Genomic DNA, 13979 nt, shown 5'->3' with positions numbered 1-13979 from the left:
TTATTTCTCTTTTTTTATCTAATATTTTGGATTTTTAGATTACATGTCTTTTTCTGTGCATTTAAATATATGATCCATTATTTTGTTGCATATCATGCTCTTCATAAATACTATATTCTTATTCTATTTTGTTTAAAGTTAATAATGTCACATTTTCTTTATGTTTCTTTTCCTAATAAAATTTTGTCAGCCTTATGTTTAATCTTTAATTTTTTTAATATTTTGAGTTTTTCTCTAGGCATGATTTAACTTTTAATCCATCAGTTCAATTCAGTCGCTCAGTCGTGTCCGACTCTTTGCGACCCCATGAACAGCAGCACGCCAGGCCTCCCTATCCATCACCAACTCCCGGAGTTCACTCAAACTCACATCCACCGAGTCAGTAATGCCATCCAGCCATTTCATCCTCTGTCATCCCCTTCTCCTCCTGCCCCCAATCCCTCCCAGCATCAGAGTCTTTTCCAATGAGTCAACTCTTCGCACGAGGTGGCCAAAGTACTGGAGTTTCAGCTTTAGCATCATTCCTTCCAAAGAAATCCCAGGGCTGATCTCCTTCAGAATGGACTGGTTGGATCTCCTTGCAGTCCAAGGGACTCTCAAGAGTCTTCTCCAACACCACAGTTCAAAAGCATCAATTCTTCGGCACTCAGCTTTCTTCACAGTCCAACTCTCACATCCATACATGGCCACTGGAAAAACCATAGCCTTGACTAGATGGACCTTTGTTGGCAAAGTAATGTCTCTGCTTTTCAATATGCTATCTAGGTTGGTCATATAAGTATCCACAAATACAAAATGGAGAGACTAAAATGCACTGACCCCTTCATAGATCACTGCCTTGTCATGGCGAAGGGGCTTGCATAACTCAGTGAAGCTATTAGTCACGCTGTGCAAGACCATTCAAGATGGACAGATTATAGTGGAGAGTTCTGACAAAACATGATCCACCGGAGGGGGGAATGGCAAAGCACTCTCACTAGCCTTGAGAACCCCATAAACTGTATAAAAGGGCATAAAGATATGACACCAAAAGATAAGTTCGCCAGATCAGAAGGTGTCCAATATGCTACTGTGGAAGAGTGCAGGACACCAACTAGCAGTTCCAGAAAAAATGAAGCAGCTGAGCCAAAGCAGAAAAAAATGCTTAGCTGTGGATGTGTCTGGTGATGAAAGTAAAATTCCTTTACTATGCTGTAAAGGTCAGTATTGCATAGGAGCCTGAAATGTTAGGTCTTTGAATCAAGGTAAATTGGACATGGTCAGCAGGAGATAGCAAGAGTAAACATCGACATCATAGGAATCAGTGACCTAAAATGGAAAGGAATGAGTGAATTTAATTCAGATGACCATTATATCTATTACTGTGGGAAAGAACGTGTGTGTGTTAGTCGCTCAGTCATATCCAACTATGTGTGACCCCATGGAAGAAATGGAGTAGCCCTCATTATGAACAAACAAGTATGAAATGCAGTACTTGGATGCAACCTTAAAAATGACAGAATGTTCTCAGACCATTCCAAGGCAAACCATTCAACATCATAGTAATCCAAGTCTATGAACCAACTAATGCTGAAAAAGCTGAATTTGATAAATTCTAAGAAGACCTAGAAGATCTCCTAGAACTACACCAAAATAAGATGTCTTATTCATCATAGAGAAAAGGAAAGATATACCCATCTGAATGCAGAGTTCCAAAGAATAGCAAGGAGAGATAAGAAAGCCTTCTTAAGTGGACAATGCAAAGAAATAGAGGAAAACAATAGAATGGGAAAGACTAGAGATCTAGGAGAATTACAGCTACCAAGGGAACATTTCATGGAAAGGCACAAAAAAAGACCAAAACCGTATGGACCTTCAAGAAACAGAAGATATTAAGAAGAAGTGGCAAGAATACACAGAAGAACTATGTGGGGGAAAAAAAAAAAAAAAAGACTTAATGACCAGGATAACCAAGATGGCATGATAACTCACCTAGAGGCAGACATCCTGGAGTGTGAAGTCAAGTGAGCCTTACGAAGCATCCCTATGACCAAAGCTAGTGGAGATGATGGAATTCCAGCTAAGATACTGCAAATCCTAAAAGATGATGCTGTTAAAATCCTGCACTCAATATGCCAGTAAATTTGGAAAACTCAGCAGTGGCCACTTACCCCATCTATTTGCCGTGAAGTGATGGGACCAGATGCCATGATCTTAGTTTTCTGAATGTTCAGCTTTAAGTCAACTTTTTCACTCTCCTCTGTCACTTTCATCAAGAGGCTCTTTAGTTTTCCTTCACTTTCTGCCATAAGCGTGGTGTCATCTGCATATCTGCGGTTATTGAGATTTCTCCCGGCAAACTTGATTCCACCTTGTGCTTCCTCCAGCCCAGCGTTTCTCATGATGTACTCTGCATAGAAGTTAAATAAGCAAGGTGACAATACACAGCCTTGATGTGCTTCTTTTCCTATTTGGAACCAGTCTGTTGCTCCATGTCCAGTTCTAACTGTTGCTTCCTGACCTGCATACAGGTTTCTCAAGAGGCAGGTCAGGTGGTCTGGTATTCCCATTTCTTTCAGCATTTTCCACAGTGTATTGTGATCAACACAGTCAAAGGCTTTGGCATAGTCAATAAAGTAGAAATAGATGTTTTTCTGGAACTCTCTTGTTTTTTTTCAATGATACAGCGGATGTTGGAAATTTGATCTCTTATTCCTCTACCTTTTCTAAATCCAGCTTGAATATCTGGAAGTTTACAGTTCATGTACTGTTGAAGCCTGGCTTGGAGAATTTTGAGCATGACTTTACCAGTGTGTGAGATGAGTGCAATTGTGTTGTAGTTTGAGCATTCTTTGGCATTGCCTTTCTTTGGAATTGGAATGAAAATTGACCTTTTCCAGTCCTGTGGCCACTGCTGAGTTCTCCAAATTTGCTGGCCTATTGAGTGCAGCACTTTCACACCATCATCTTAGGATATGAAATAGCTCAACTGGAATTCCAACACCTCCACTAGCTTTGTTCATAGTGATGCTCCTTAGGGCCCACTTTACTTTGCATTCCAGGATGTCTGGCTCTAGGTGAGTGATCACACCATCGAGATTATCTGGGTAGTGAAGTTTTTGGTACAGTTCTTCTGTGTATTCTTGCCACGTCTTCCTAATATCTTCTGCTTCTGTTAACTCCATACTATTTCTGTCATTTATTGAACCCATCTTTGCATGAAATATTCCCTTGGTGTCACTAATTTTCTTGAAGAGATCTCTAGTCATGGCAAAGAGATGGGGAAACAGTGGAAAGAGTGACAGACTTTATTTGGGGGGGGCCTCCAAAATCACTGCAGATGGTGACTGCAGCCATGAAATTAAAAGACTCTTGCTCCTTGGAAGGAAAGTTATGACCAACCTAGATAGCATATTTAAAAGCAGAGACATTACTTTGCCAACAAAGGTCCGTCTAGTCAAGGTTATGGTTTTTCCAGTAGTCAGGTATGGATGTGACAGTTGGACTATAGAGAAAGCTGAGCACTGAGGAACTGATGCTTTTGAACTATGGTGTTGGAGAAGACTCTTGAGAGTCCCTTGGACTGCAAGGAGATCCAACCAGTCCATCCTAAAGAAATCAGTCCTAAATATTCATTGGAAGGACTGATGCTGAAGCTGAAACTCCAATATTTTGACCACCTGATGCAAAGAACTGACTCATTGGAAAAGACCCTGATGCTGGGAAAGATTGAAGGCAGGAGGAGAAGGGACCAACAGAGGATCAGATGGTTGGATGGCATCACGGACTCAACGGACATGAGTTTGAGTAAACTCCGAGAGATGGTGATGGACAGGGAGGCCTGATGTGCTGCAGTCCATGGGGTCACAAAGAGTCGGACACGACTGAACGACTGCACTGAACTGAACTGAACTGAGCAGTGGCCACAGAACTGGAAAAGTTCCTTAAGAAGAAAGCTATGACAATCCTAGACAAAATGTTAAACAGCAGCAACATCACTTTGCCAACAAAAATCCATCTAGTCAAGGCTATGGTTTTTCCAGTAGTCATGTATGGATGTGAGAATTGGACTATAAAGAAACCTGAGCACCAAAGAATTGATACTGTGGTGTTGGAAAAGACTTGAGAGTCACTTGGACTGCAAGGAGATCAAACTAGTCAATCCTAAAGGAATTCAACCCTGAGTATTCATTGAAAGCACTGATACTGAAGCTGAAGTTCCAATATTTTGGCCACTTGACACAAAGAGCTGACTCGCTGGAAAAGACCCTGATACTGGGAAAGATTGACGGTAGGAGGAGAAGGGGTCGACAGAGGATGAAATGCTTCGATGGCATCACCAATTAAATGGACATAAGTTTGAGCAAACTCCAGGAGATAGTGAAGGATAGGAAGCCTGGCATGCTGCAGTCCATGGGGTTGCAAAGACTCAGACATGACTGAACAACAACATTAATCATAAGGGTTTGGAAAGCAAAAGTAGGAAGTCAAGAGATACATGAAGTAACAGGCAAGTTTGGCCTTGGAGTAAAAAATAAAGAAGGGCAAAGGCTAACAGAATTCTGCCAACAGAGCACACTGGTCATAGCAAATACCCTTTTCAACAACACAAGAGAAGACTTTACACATGGACATCACCAAATGGTCAATACTGAAATCAGATTTATTTCATTCTTCATAGCTGAAGATGGAGAAGCTGTATAGTCAGCAAAAACAAGACCTGGAGCTGACTGTGGCTCAGATCCTCAGCTCCTCATAGCAAAATTCAGGATGAAACTGAAGAATGTGGGGAAAACCATTAGGTCAGTCAGGTACAATTTATATCATATCCCCTGTGAATATATGGTGGAGATAAATATATTCAAGAGATTAGATCTACTAAACAGAGAGCCTGTAGAACCATGGACAGAGGTCTATAATATTGTACAGGAGGAAATGAGCAAAACCATCCCAAAGAAAAAGAGATACAAGACAACATGGTTGTCTGAGAATGCTTTACAAATAGTTGAGGAAATAAGAGAAGAAAAAGCAAGGGAGAAAGGGAGAGATACACCCAACTAAATGCAGAGTTCCAAAGAATAGCCAGGAGATACAAAAAGTACTTCTTCAATGAACAATGCAAAGAAATAGAGGAAACAACAGAGGGGAAAAAGTAGAGATCTCCTCAAGAAAATTGGAAATATCAAAGGAATTTTTCATCCAAAGATGGGCACAATAAAGGACAGAAATAGTAAAGACCTAATAGATGCAGAAGAAATCAAGAAGAGATGGAAAGAATACACAGAAGATCTATACCAAAAAATATTTTAGTGACTGGGATAACCACAGTGGTGTAACCTCTCAGTCAGAGTCAGATATTCTGAAGTGTGAAGTCAAGTGGGCCTAAAGAAGCACTGCTGCCAATAAAGCTACTGGAGGTGATAGAATTCCAGCAGAGCTATTTAAAATCCTAAAAGGATGATATTAAAGTGCTGCATTCAATTGTTGTTGTTTTCAGTTGCTCAGTTTTGTCTGATTCTTTGCAACCACATGGACTGCACCATGCCAGGCCTCCCTGTCCATCACCAAGCCCCAGAGCTTGCTCAAATGCATGCCCATCGAGTCGGTGATGCCATCCAACCATCTCATCCTCTGTTGTCCCCTTCTCCTCCTGCCTTAATCTTTCCCAGCATCAGAGTTCTTTTCAATAAGTCAGTTCTTTGCATCAGGTGGCCAAAGTATTGGGATTTCAGCTTCAGCACCAGTCTGAAAGGTTGTTGCTGAGCCATGAAAGACGCTGAGATTCTTGTCCTCCGGGGGGAGAGGAATTCAATCCAGGGCCAGTGACAAGGCTTGATTGCTGTGAACTTTTGTGTGATATAGTTTTATTAAAGTATAAAAGAGATAGAGAAAGCTTCTAACATAGACATCAGAAGGGGCACAAAGAGTGCCCTCCTGCTAGTCTTTGGCCAGATGTTATATAGCTACTAGCAGTCTGCTAATTAGAGAAAGGAAATGTCTCAAAACTCAGAGAATGACATCAGGCCCTCACCCACAAAATGCATTTTGAGATAACATTGGTGCAAGGTGAGTTGTCCCAGGCCATAAAATGATTGACATGAATCTTGAAGAAAGGTGGCTTTCCAAACAAATACAGTCTCATTAACATAGTTTAAGAGAACATTTGCGTGAGTAAACATACTGGTTTATCAAGTGGGTACTGAGTCTTAGGTTCCAGTCTTAGGTTGAACCAACTTGAAGACAGAATCTAGGGTAAATACATAGTTCATTAACATAGCTTAAGACAAACATTTCCATAAGAAAAATGCGTTGGTTAGATCAAGGTTTGAGAAAAGTTAGTTCAGGTGGAACCAGGTGTCATCATGGCAACACAGAATTTTAAAAGAAACCTCTTTTTAAGTTTGTATAGAGAAGGGGAAAAAATCTAACACTTGTTTATTTCCTCCTGCCACTTAAGAGAGAGAAAAGAAATGTCTGACATTTGAAGCCCATTTCCTCCATTTGGAGACCCCTGGCCTTCCTGCTTGTTAGCATCTGAAGTCCATCCAATGAATATTCAAGACTGATTTCCATTAAGATTGATTGGTTTGATCTCCTTGCAGTTCAAGGGACTCTCAAGAGTCTTCTCCAACACCACAGTTAAAAGCCATCAGTTCTTCAAGCACTCAGTTTTCTTTATGGCCCAGCAGTCACATCCATATGACTACTGGAAAAACCATAGCTTTGACTAGATGGACCTTTGTTGGCAAAGTAATGTCTCTGCTTTTTAATATGCTGTCTAGTTTGGTCATAGCTTTTCTTCCAAGAAGCAAGCTTCTTTCAATTTCATGGCTGCAGTAACCATTTGCATTGATTTTTGAGCCCCCCAAAATAAAGTTTCTCACGGTTTCCATTCTTTCCCATCTATTTGCCATGAAGTGATGGGATCAGATGCCATGGTCTTAGTTTTCTGAATGTTGAGCTTTAAACCAACTTTTTCATCCTCCTCTTTCACTTTCATCAAGAGACTCTTTAGTTCTTCTTCACTTTCTGCCATAAGAGTGGTGTCATGTGTATATATGAGGTTATTGATATTTCTCCCAGCAATCTTGATACAAGCTTGTGCTTCATCCAGCCCAGCATTTCGCATGATTTACTGTGCATATAAGTTAAATAAGCAAGTTGATGATATACAGCCTTGACGTACTTCTTTCCCAATTTGGAACCAGTCTGTTGTTCCATGTACAGTTCTAACTGTTGGGTTTTGACCTGCATACAGGTTTCTCAGGAGGACATAAGGTGGTCTGGTATTCCCATCTCTTTCAGAATTTTCCCACAGTTTTTGGGATTCACACAGTCAAAACTTTTAGCATAGTCAGTGAAGCAGAAATAAATGCTTTCTCTGGAATTCTCTTGCTTTTTCTATAAACCAACTGATTTTGGCAATTTGATACCTGGTGCCCTTGCCTTTTCTAAATCCAACTTGAACGTCTGAATGTTTTTGGTTCCTGTGCTGTTGAAGCCTAGCTTGGAGAATTTCGAACATTACTCTGCTAGCATATGAAATTAGTGCAATTGTGCAGTAGTTTGAGCATTCTTTGGTATTGCCTTTTTTGGGGATTGGAATGAAAACTGAACTTTTCCAATCCTGTGGCTACTGTTGAGTTTTCCAAATTGCTGACATGTTGGGTGTGGCACTTTGACAGCATCTTCTTTTAGGATTTGAATTATATATGTATTCTTTGCAGATAAACAATTATATCTCTGCATTATTCCTCAATAAAGTTAGCAAAATAAAAGTAAAAAAATAAGAGAAAATGTGATGAAAGTTTCTTTTACCTCCTTACTAGCAGTATTATCCTTTCACAGTCAGGACATGAGTCATTTTAGAAAAGAAATAGTTGTCCCATGAACAATGTTTAGAGTCTAACAATGTAGTCACTGTTTACTGGTTATCAGCTTCCAGGAATAGGTGTGTGAATAAAAGCTAGTGGCTTTATCCACTCCTGTATCCCTTTTTAGATCCCCATAGGTTAAGGAAAAGATCATCTGAGTATTTTCTTTGTGATTTGCTTTACTTCATTTTCTCTCTCTCTCTCTCTCACACACTCTCTCTCTCTTTTTTCCCCTCTATTTTTTGAGATAATTTTACAACTCATTTTTCCATATTCAACTGAATTCTTTCTACTCAATTTTTTTTTCAATTTCTGAAAGACTGCAGAGAGGTCATTGACAAAGTAAAAATGGAGGACTGAGATTCTTGCTGTCTGTCAGCTGAGGCCTATTCCCAGCTCCCAGAGGCCCTGCATTCTTTAACTCATGGCCTCCCTCCAACTTCAAATCCAGTCTTAAGGAGGTGAATCCCTCACATGCTTCAGATTCTTTCCATCTAATCCTCTGACCCAGCCAGAGAAGTTGTCTGCTTTACATAAGTTGTACTGATGTAATTAGATTGGGCCCACTCAAATAAGTCAGGATAACTCCCTGTTTCAAATTCCATACCCTTAACCACATCTGCAAAGTCCCTTTTGCAATGTAAGGGGCTTACATTTACAAGTTCCAAGACTTAGAGTTGGTTATCATGGGGAACAGAGGGTACAATCCTGTCTACTACAAGGACAATACTGTATTTACAGACAGAAATATGCTATAGACTCAAATCATTCAGTTCTTCACACAGGGTCTCACATAATGTACATAAATTATACAGTATTATTTTACATATGGAAAATATGATTTCATACTATAGAACACTTTTGAGATTTATGAGATTTTTAAAACAGGGACATATGCATTGGACATATTCAGTTAACATTTATGAATTATTTAGAATGCTTTTATGCAATAATTTTTTCCTCATTGTCTCTGACAAAAACACTACTACTTACTTTACAAAAAATATACAAGTCAAGCAATTTTTACAGCCTCATCAACCTGATGCTATTACAACTCTTCCATCCCTCTATAGTTAATCATTTAAAAATCACTTATTTGCTATTTTTCCTTCTTTGAAAAATATTTACAGTCTCCTCTTCACTTTGTTTTTCTAATAAAGTGGTTATCCTTGTCATCTACACCTCCCAATTACCCTCTGAAATTTACTCTTGATAAGAGATTTCAATTATTTGTGTAAAGCCTCATACGGATACAAAGGAGTTAATGATAGAGTGCCGTTTGCTGTATCAATTTCAATTTCATCTGAAACACAAGGATAATGTTCCCAGCTGTGGCATCTGGCTCCTTGGCAATTTCATCAGACAGTGCCAGCCACTATTGTAGAGTTTGGGGCTTGTCACAAGGATTAAGCTGTAGTGCAGCTGTTTCTGCCACTGCAGTGCTGCAAAGTACAAGTTGGCTTTCAATTTTTTCTCTGAGTAATCCCCTTTTTTCTCTCTCTTCCTATTTTGTTAAGATACTTAGGAGATTTGTGTCTAGATAAAGTCTGAATTCCAATACATGACTTTGGGGGCAGAGGAGAGGGAAGAACATGCATCATATCTACTTTGAATAGAATTTCAGTACAATTTAAATATAATTTCCTTTGGAAATAAAAGTAAAATAAAAAATGTTAGTGCTTTTGTTCTAGGCACAGTTGTTTATGTGTATTTATGCACAAGTTATTTGTTTAAGTAACTTTTCTAATCTATTGTTACTGTCAGCACATAAAACAGCAAGTGTTTCTTGATAGAGTGTATTTAGTGAATGTTCTCTTTATCTTTCTCATGAATTCATTTGCTAAGTATGGTTGTTAAATTGCTAACTAACCATCAGTGTCAAAAAGATTGATTTGGTGTGTTCTTTTTCAAGTTAATTCTAATGTTCTCTAAGCAGCCTTATGCCTTTTGACAGTATGATAGCTCCAAATAAGACCCACCATAGAACCATAGATCTAAAACTGTGATGGAAGTTAGTGCTTCATTTATTTTACAGATGACAAAACTGAGAATCAGTAAACTTAAAGAATATGCCTCAAGTCACGCAAATGACACATACACTAGTGACGGGACGAAGCCCAGAGCTCAGTGCGTCAGGCCCCCGGCCGGTGTGCGTTCTGCAATCTTCCACTGGCCACCCTGGTGCAAGTCAGTGGTCTGTGGTCCTGAGTCTCCTCTTCCGTCCGTCACTCACTTGTACCAGAGACCCATTCCTACCTCCGGCCACTCCTTCTCCACACACATTTCACACCAGGCCTCGTCCTCCCCCTGTTCTGTTCCTGCCCCTGAGCCTTCAGTCCCTCTCCTGATTCTGAGAGAAGTCTGCAGACACAGTGGGCTGTCCCAATCCTTCTGTAGGGTGTTCTCCCTGTGGAGAAGGGGAAAAACAACAACAGACAACCAGCTACTATTGATGAGGGAAAAAAAGCACTTATGGAACTCAGGAAGTTCAAGGATTATGATAACTGTTTTAGACCTTAAGCATCTCAAGATACAGGTCCTCTCAAACAAAGAATGGGACTTCCCTGGTGGTCCAGTGGTTAAGAATCCACCTTGCAATACAAGGGACATGAGTTTGATCTCTGATTGGAGAGCTAAGATGCCACATGCCATGGGGCAACTAAGACCCAATGCCACCAAATAAGTAAAAACTTCTGTTTAAGAAAATAAATGAATAAGAAAGAAAGAAAGAATGCTGCCTACAATGAGTTTCTCATCCCATTTTGCATCCCATCCTGGGAAAGCTGTACATGAAGAATTTCTCTTCTATTCTGCATCCCTCCCTGAGGATTCCAGTCCAGTCTTTATGCTGAATGCCAGCTGGATTTCTTCTCTGTGAAATAAATTATTATTACCCATGCCTATGCAATGTGCTTGACTAGATACATGCCTTACTCACCTTCCTGCTCAGAATAGAGCACCTATAATTTCCATTTCTATAGCCTTGTTAATTGAAACTTTTTCATTTGATTTGGAAGGTGACTGTTTCATTAGGTAGCTGTTCTCAGGGAACAAGACAAAAATATTGCTCTGCAGGTTGGGTGTCACTGAAGGAAGTCAGTCCAAGTCCATCAAACTGTGGCCCAGCCCCACAAACAGGGGACATGCTCACTCACAAATTTATCCTATCATGTAAAGAACAAACTTTTGGACTCTGTGGAAAAAGACAAGGGTGGGATGATTTGAGAGAATAGCATTGAAACATGTATATCATCATAAGTGAAATAGATCGCCAGTCCAGGTTTGATGCATGAGACAGGGTGCTCAGGGCTGGTGCACTGGGATGACCCTGAGGGATGGGATGGGGACATGTACACCCACGGCTGATTCATGTGAATGTATGGCAAAAACCACCACAATATTGTAAAGTAATTAGCCTCCATTTAAAATAAATAAATTTAAAAATTTAAAAAGCAAAAAAAAAAAAAAAAAGAAGAAGAATCTTCAGAGTAATGGCATTTATACCATTTAACTCCCTCAGCTTACACTTCATAAAGTGTATGGTAAGGACTGCATTTCTGAACAAGAAAGGATTGATATTTCTTGAGATGATTATTCACAGAATAGTTAATAAATGCTTATGAAGGATAACACTGATGAAAATAACAAAGGAATATCTTTGTTAATGGAGAAAATATTTGTCTCTGTCCAAGAATGAAAAGGGCTTCCCTTGTGGCTCATCTGGTAAAGAATCCGCCTGCAATGCAGGAGACCTGAGTTCAAACCCTGGGATGGGAAGATCCCCTGGAGAAGGGAATGGCTGCCCACTCCAGTATTCTCGTCTGGAGAATTCCATGGACTGCATAGTCGATGGGGCTGCAAAGAGTCAGAAACGACTGATTGACTTTCACTTTCGGAGAAGGCAATGGCACCCTACTCCAGTACTCTTACCTGGAAACTCCTACGGACAGAGGAGCCTGGCAGGCTGCAGTCCATGGGGTTGAGAAGAGTAGGACACGGGACACGACTGAGCGACTTCACTTTCACTTTTCACTTTCATGCATTGGAGAAGGAAATGGCAACCCACCTCAGTGTTCTTGCCTGGAGAATCCCAGGGATGGGGGAGCCTGGTGGGCTGCCATCTGTGGGGTCGCACAGAGTCGGACACGGCTGAAGCGACTTAGCAGCAAGAATGAAAAAGAAGACAAATAATGATATTAGTCATAATTCTCCAAAAAAAAAAAAAAGTGCCCATTTACTCCTATGCCTATTCCCCCTGCTGTGTACTATACATAATAAGTACATTAAGGAAATAAGAAGGAAAATAATGCATTGAAACAAGCAAGATTATGTTAATGGGAAAAAATAGTCAGCACATATTAAGATTCATTCACATGGCATTGGACAAAGGTTAATCAAAGCTTGCATCATCCTTGCTTACAAAAAGTTTATGATCTAAAGTAACAGTGCCAAAGGCATATAGTTTAAAAAGCCAGTCTGATTTATGCAAGAGAGATTTTTTTTTAATAATTGTTTTGTTTATTTTACTATTGGGGAATATTTTCAAGTCACACTAAAGTGCTGTTGAATTCCCTCAGGAAAAAAGCATATGCAGGCAATTCTATTTCCAGTTTTTTAAGGAATCTCCACACTGTTCTCCATAGTGGCTGTACTAGTTTGCATTCCCACCAACAGTGCAAGAGGGTTCCCTTTTCTCCACGACCCAGAGGGATGGAATGGGGAGGGAGGAGGGAGGAGGGTTCAGGATGGGGAACACATGTATACCTGTGGCGGATTCATTTTGATATTTGGCAAAACTAATATAATTATGTAAAGTTTAAAAATAAAATAAAATTTAAAAAATAAATAAATAAATAAATTAGAAGGAAATCTAAAAAAAAAAAAAAAAAAGCATATGAAGGAAAACAGACAGTTGAGTTATGTGCAGGTAAGATTGTATACTGTCACCCTGCTTATTTAACTTATATGCAGAGTGCATCATGAGAAATGCTGGGCTGGAAAAAGCACAAGCTGAATTAAGATTGCCGGGAAAAATATCAATAACCTCAGATATGCAGATGACACCACCCTTATGGCAGAAAGTGAAGAGGAACTAAAAAGCCTCTTGAAGAAAGTGAAAGAGGGAGGAGAGTGAAAAAGTTGGCTTAAAACTCAACATTCAGAAAACTAAGATCATGGCATGTGGTCCCATCACTTCATGGGAAATAGATGGGGAAACAGTGGGAACAGTGTCAGACTTTATTTTGGGGGGCTCCAAAATCACTGGAAATGGCAACCCACTCCAGTATTCTTGCCTAGAGAATCCCAGGGACAGAGGAGCCTAGTGGGCTGCCATCTATGGGGTCACACAGAGTCGGATTTTGCAGCAGCAGCAGCAAAATCACTGCAGATGGTGATTGCAGCCATGAAATTAAAAGATGCTTACTCCTTGGAAGGAAAGTTATGACCAACTTAGATAGCATATTCAAAAGCAGAGACATTACTTTGCCAACAAAGGTTCATCTAGTCAAGGCTATGGTTTTTCCTGTGGTCATGTATGGATGTGAGAGTTGGACTGTGAAGAAGGCTGAGCGCCGAAGAATCGATGCTTTTGAACTGTGGTGTTGGAGAAGACTCTTGAGAGTCCCTTGGACTGCAAGGAGATCCAACCAGTCCATTCTGAAGGAGATCAGCCCTGGGATTTCTTTGGAAGGAGTGATGCTGAAGCTGAAATTCCAGTACTTTGGCCACCTCATGTGAAGAGTTGGCTCATTGGAAAAGACTCTGATGCTGGGAGGGATTGGGGGCAGGAGGAGAAGGGGACGACAGAGGATGAGATGGCTGGATGGCACCACCGACTCGATGGACGTGAGTCTGAGTGAACTCCGGGAGTTGTTGATGGACAGGGAGGCCTGGCGTGCTGTGATATATGGGGTCGCAAAGAGTTGGACATGACTGAGCAACTGAACTGAACTGAAGATTGCAAAAGAGAAAAGAACAGAGTGTCAATGCATGGTGCTGTGTTGCTTTTCGACTCAAGGCCTAACAAAAAAAGCCAGTACATTCAGCTGGCAAGGGTCCTGAGTCCAGTTCAAACCTCCATCTTTCCTGAATGTGCATCACTACTCAAGAACTGGAGCTAATTTA

Source organism: Bubalus kerabau, chromosome 3, assembly GCF_029407905.1.
Source record: "Bubalus kerabau isolate K-KA32 ecotype Philippines breed swamp buffalo chromosome 3, PCC_UOA_SB_1v2, whole genome shotgun sequence".
In the NCBI taxonomy this organism is placed as follows: domain Eukaryota; kingdom Metazoa; phylum Chordata; class Mammalia; order Artiodactyla; family Bovidae; genus Bubalus; species Bubalus kerabau.
This window is presented reverse-complemented; position numbering follows the sequence as displayed.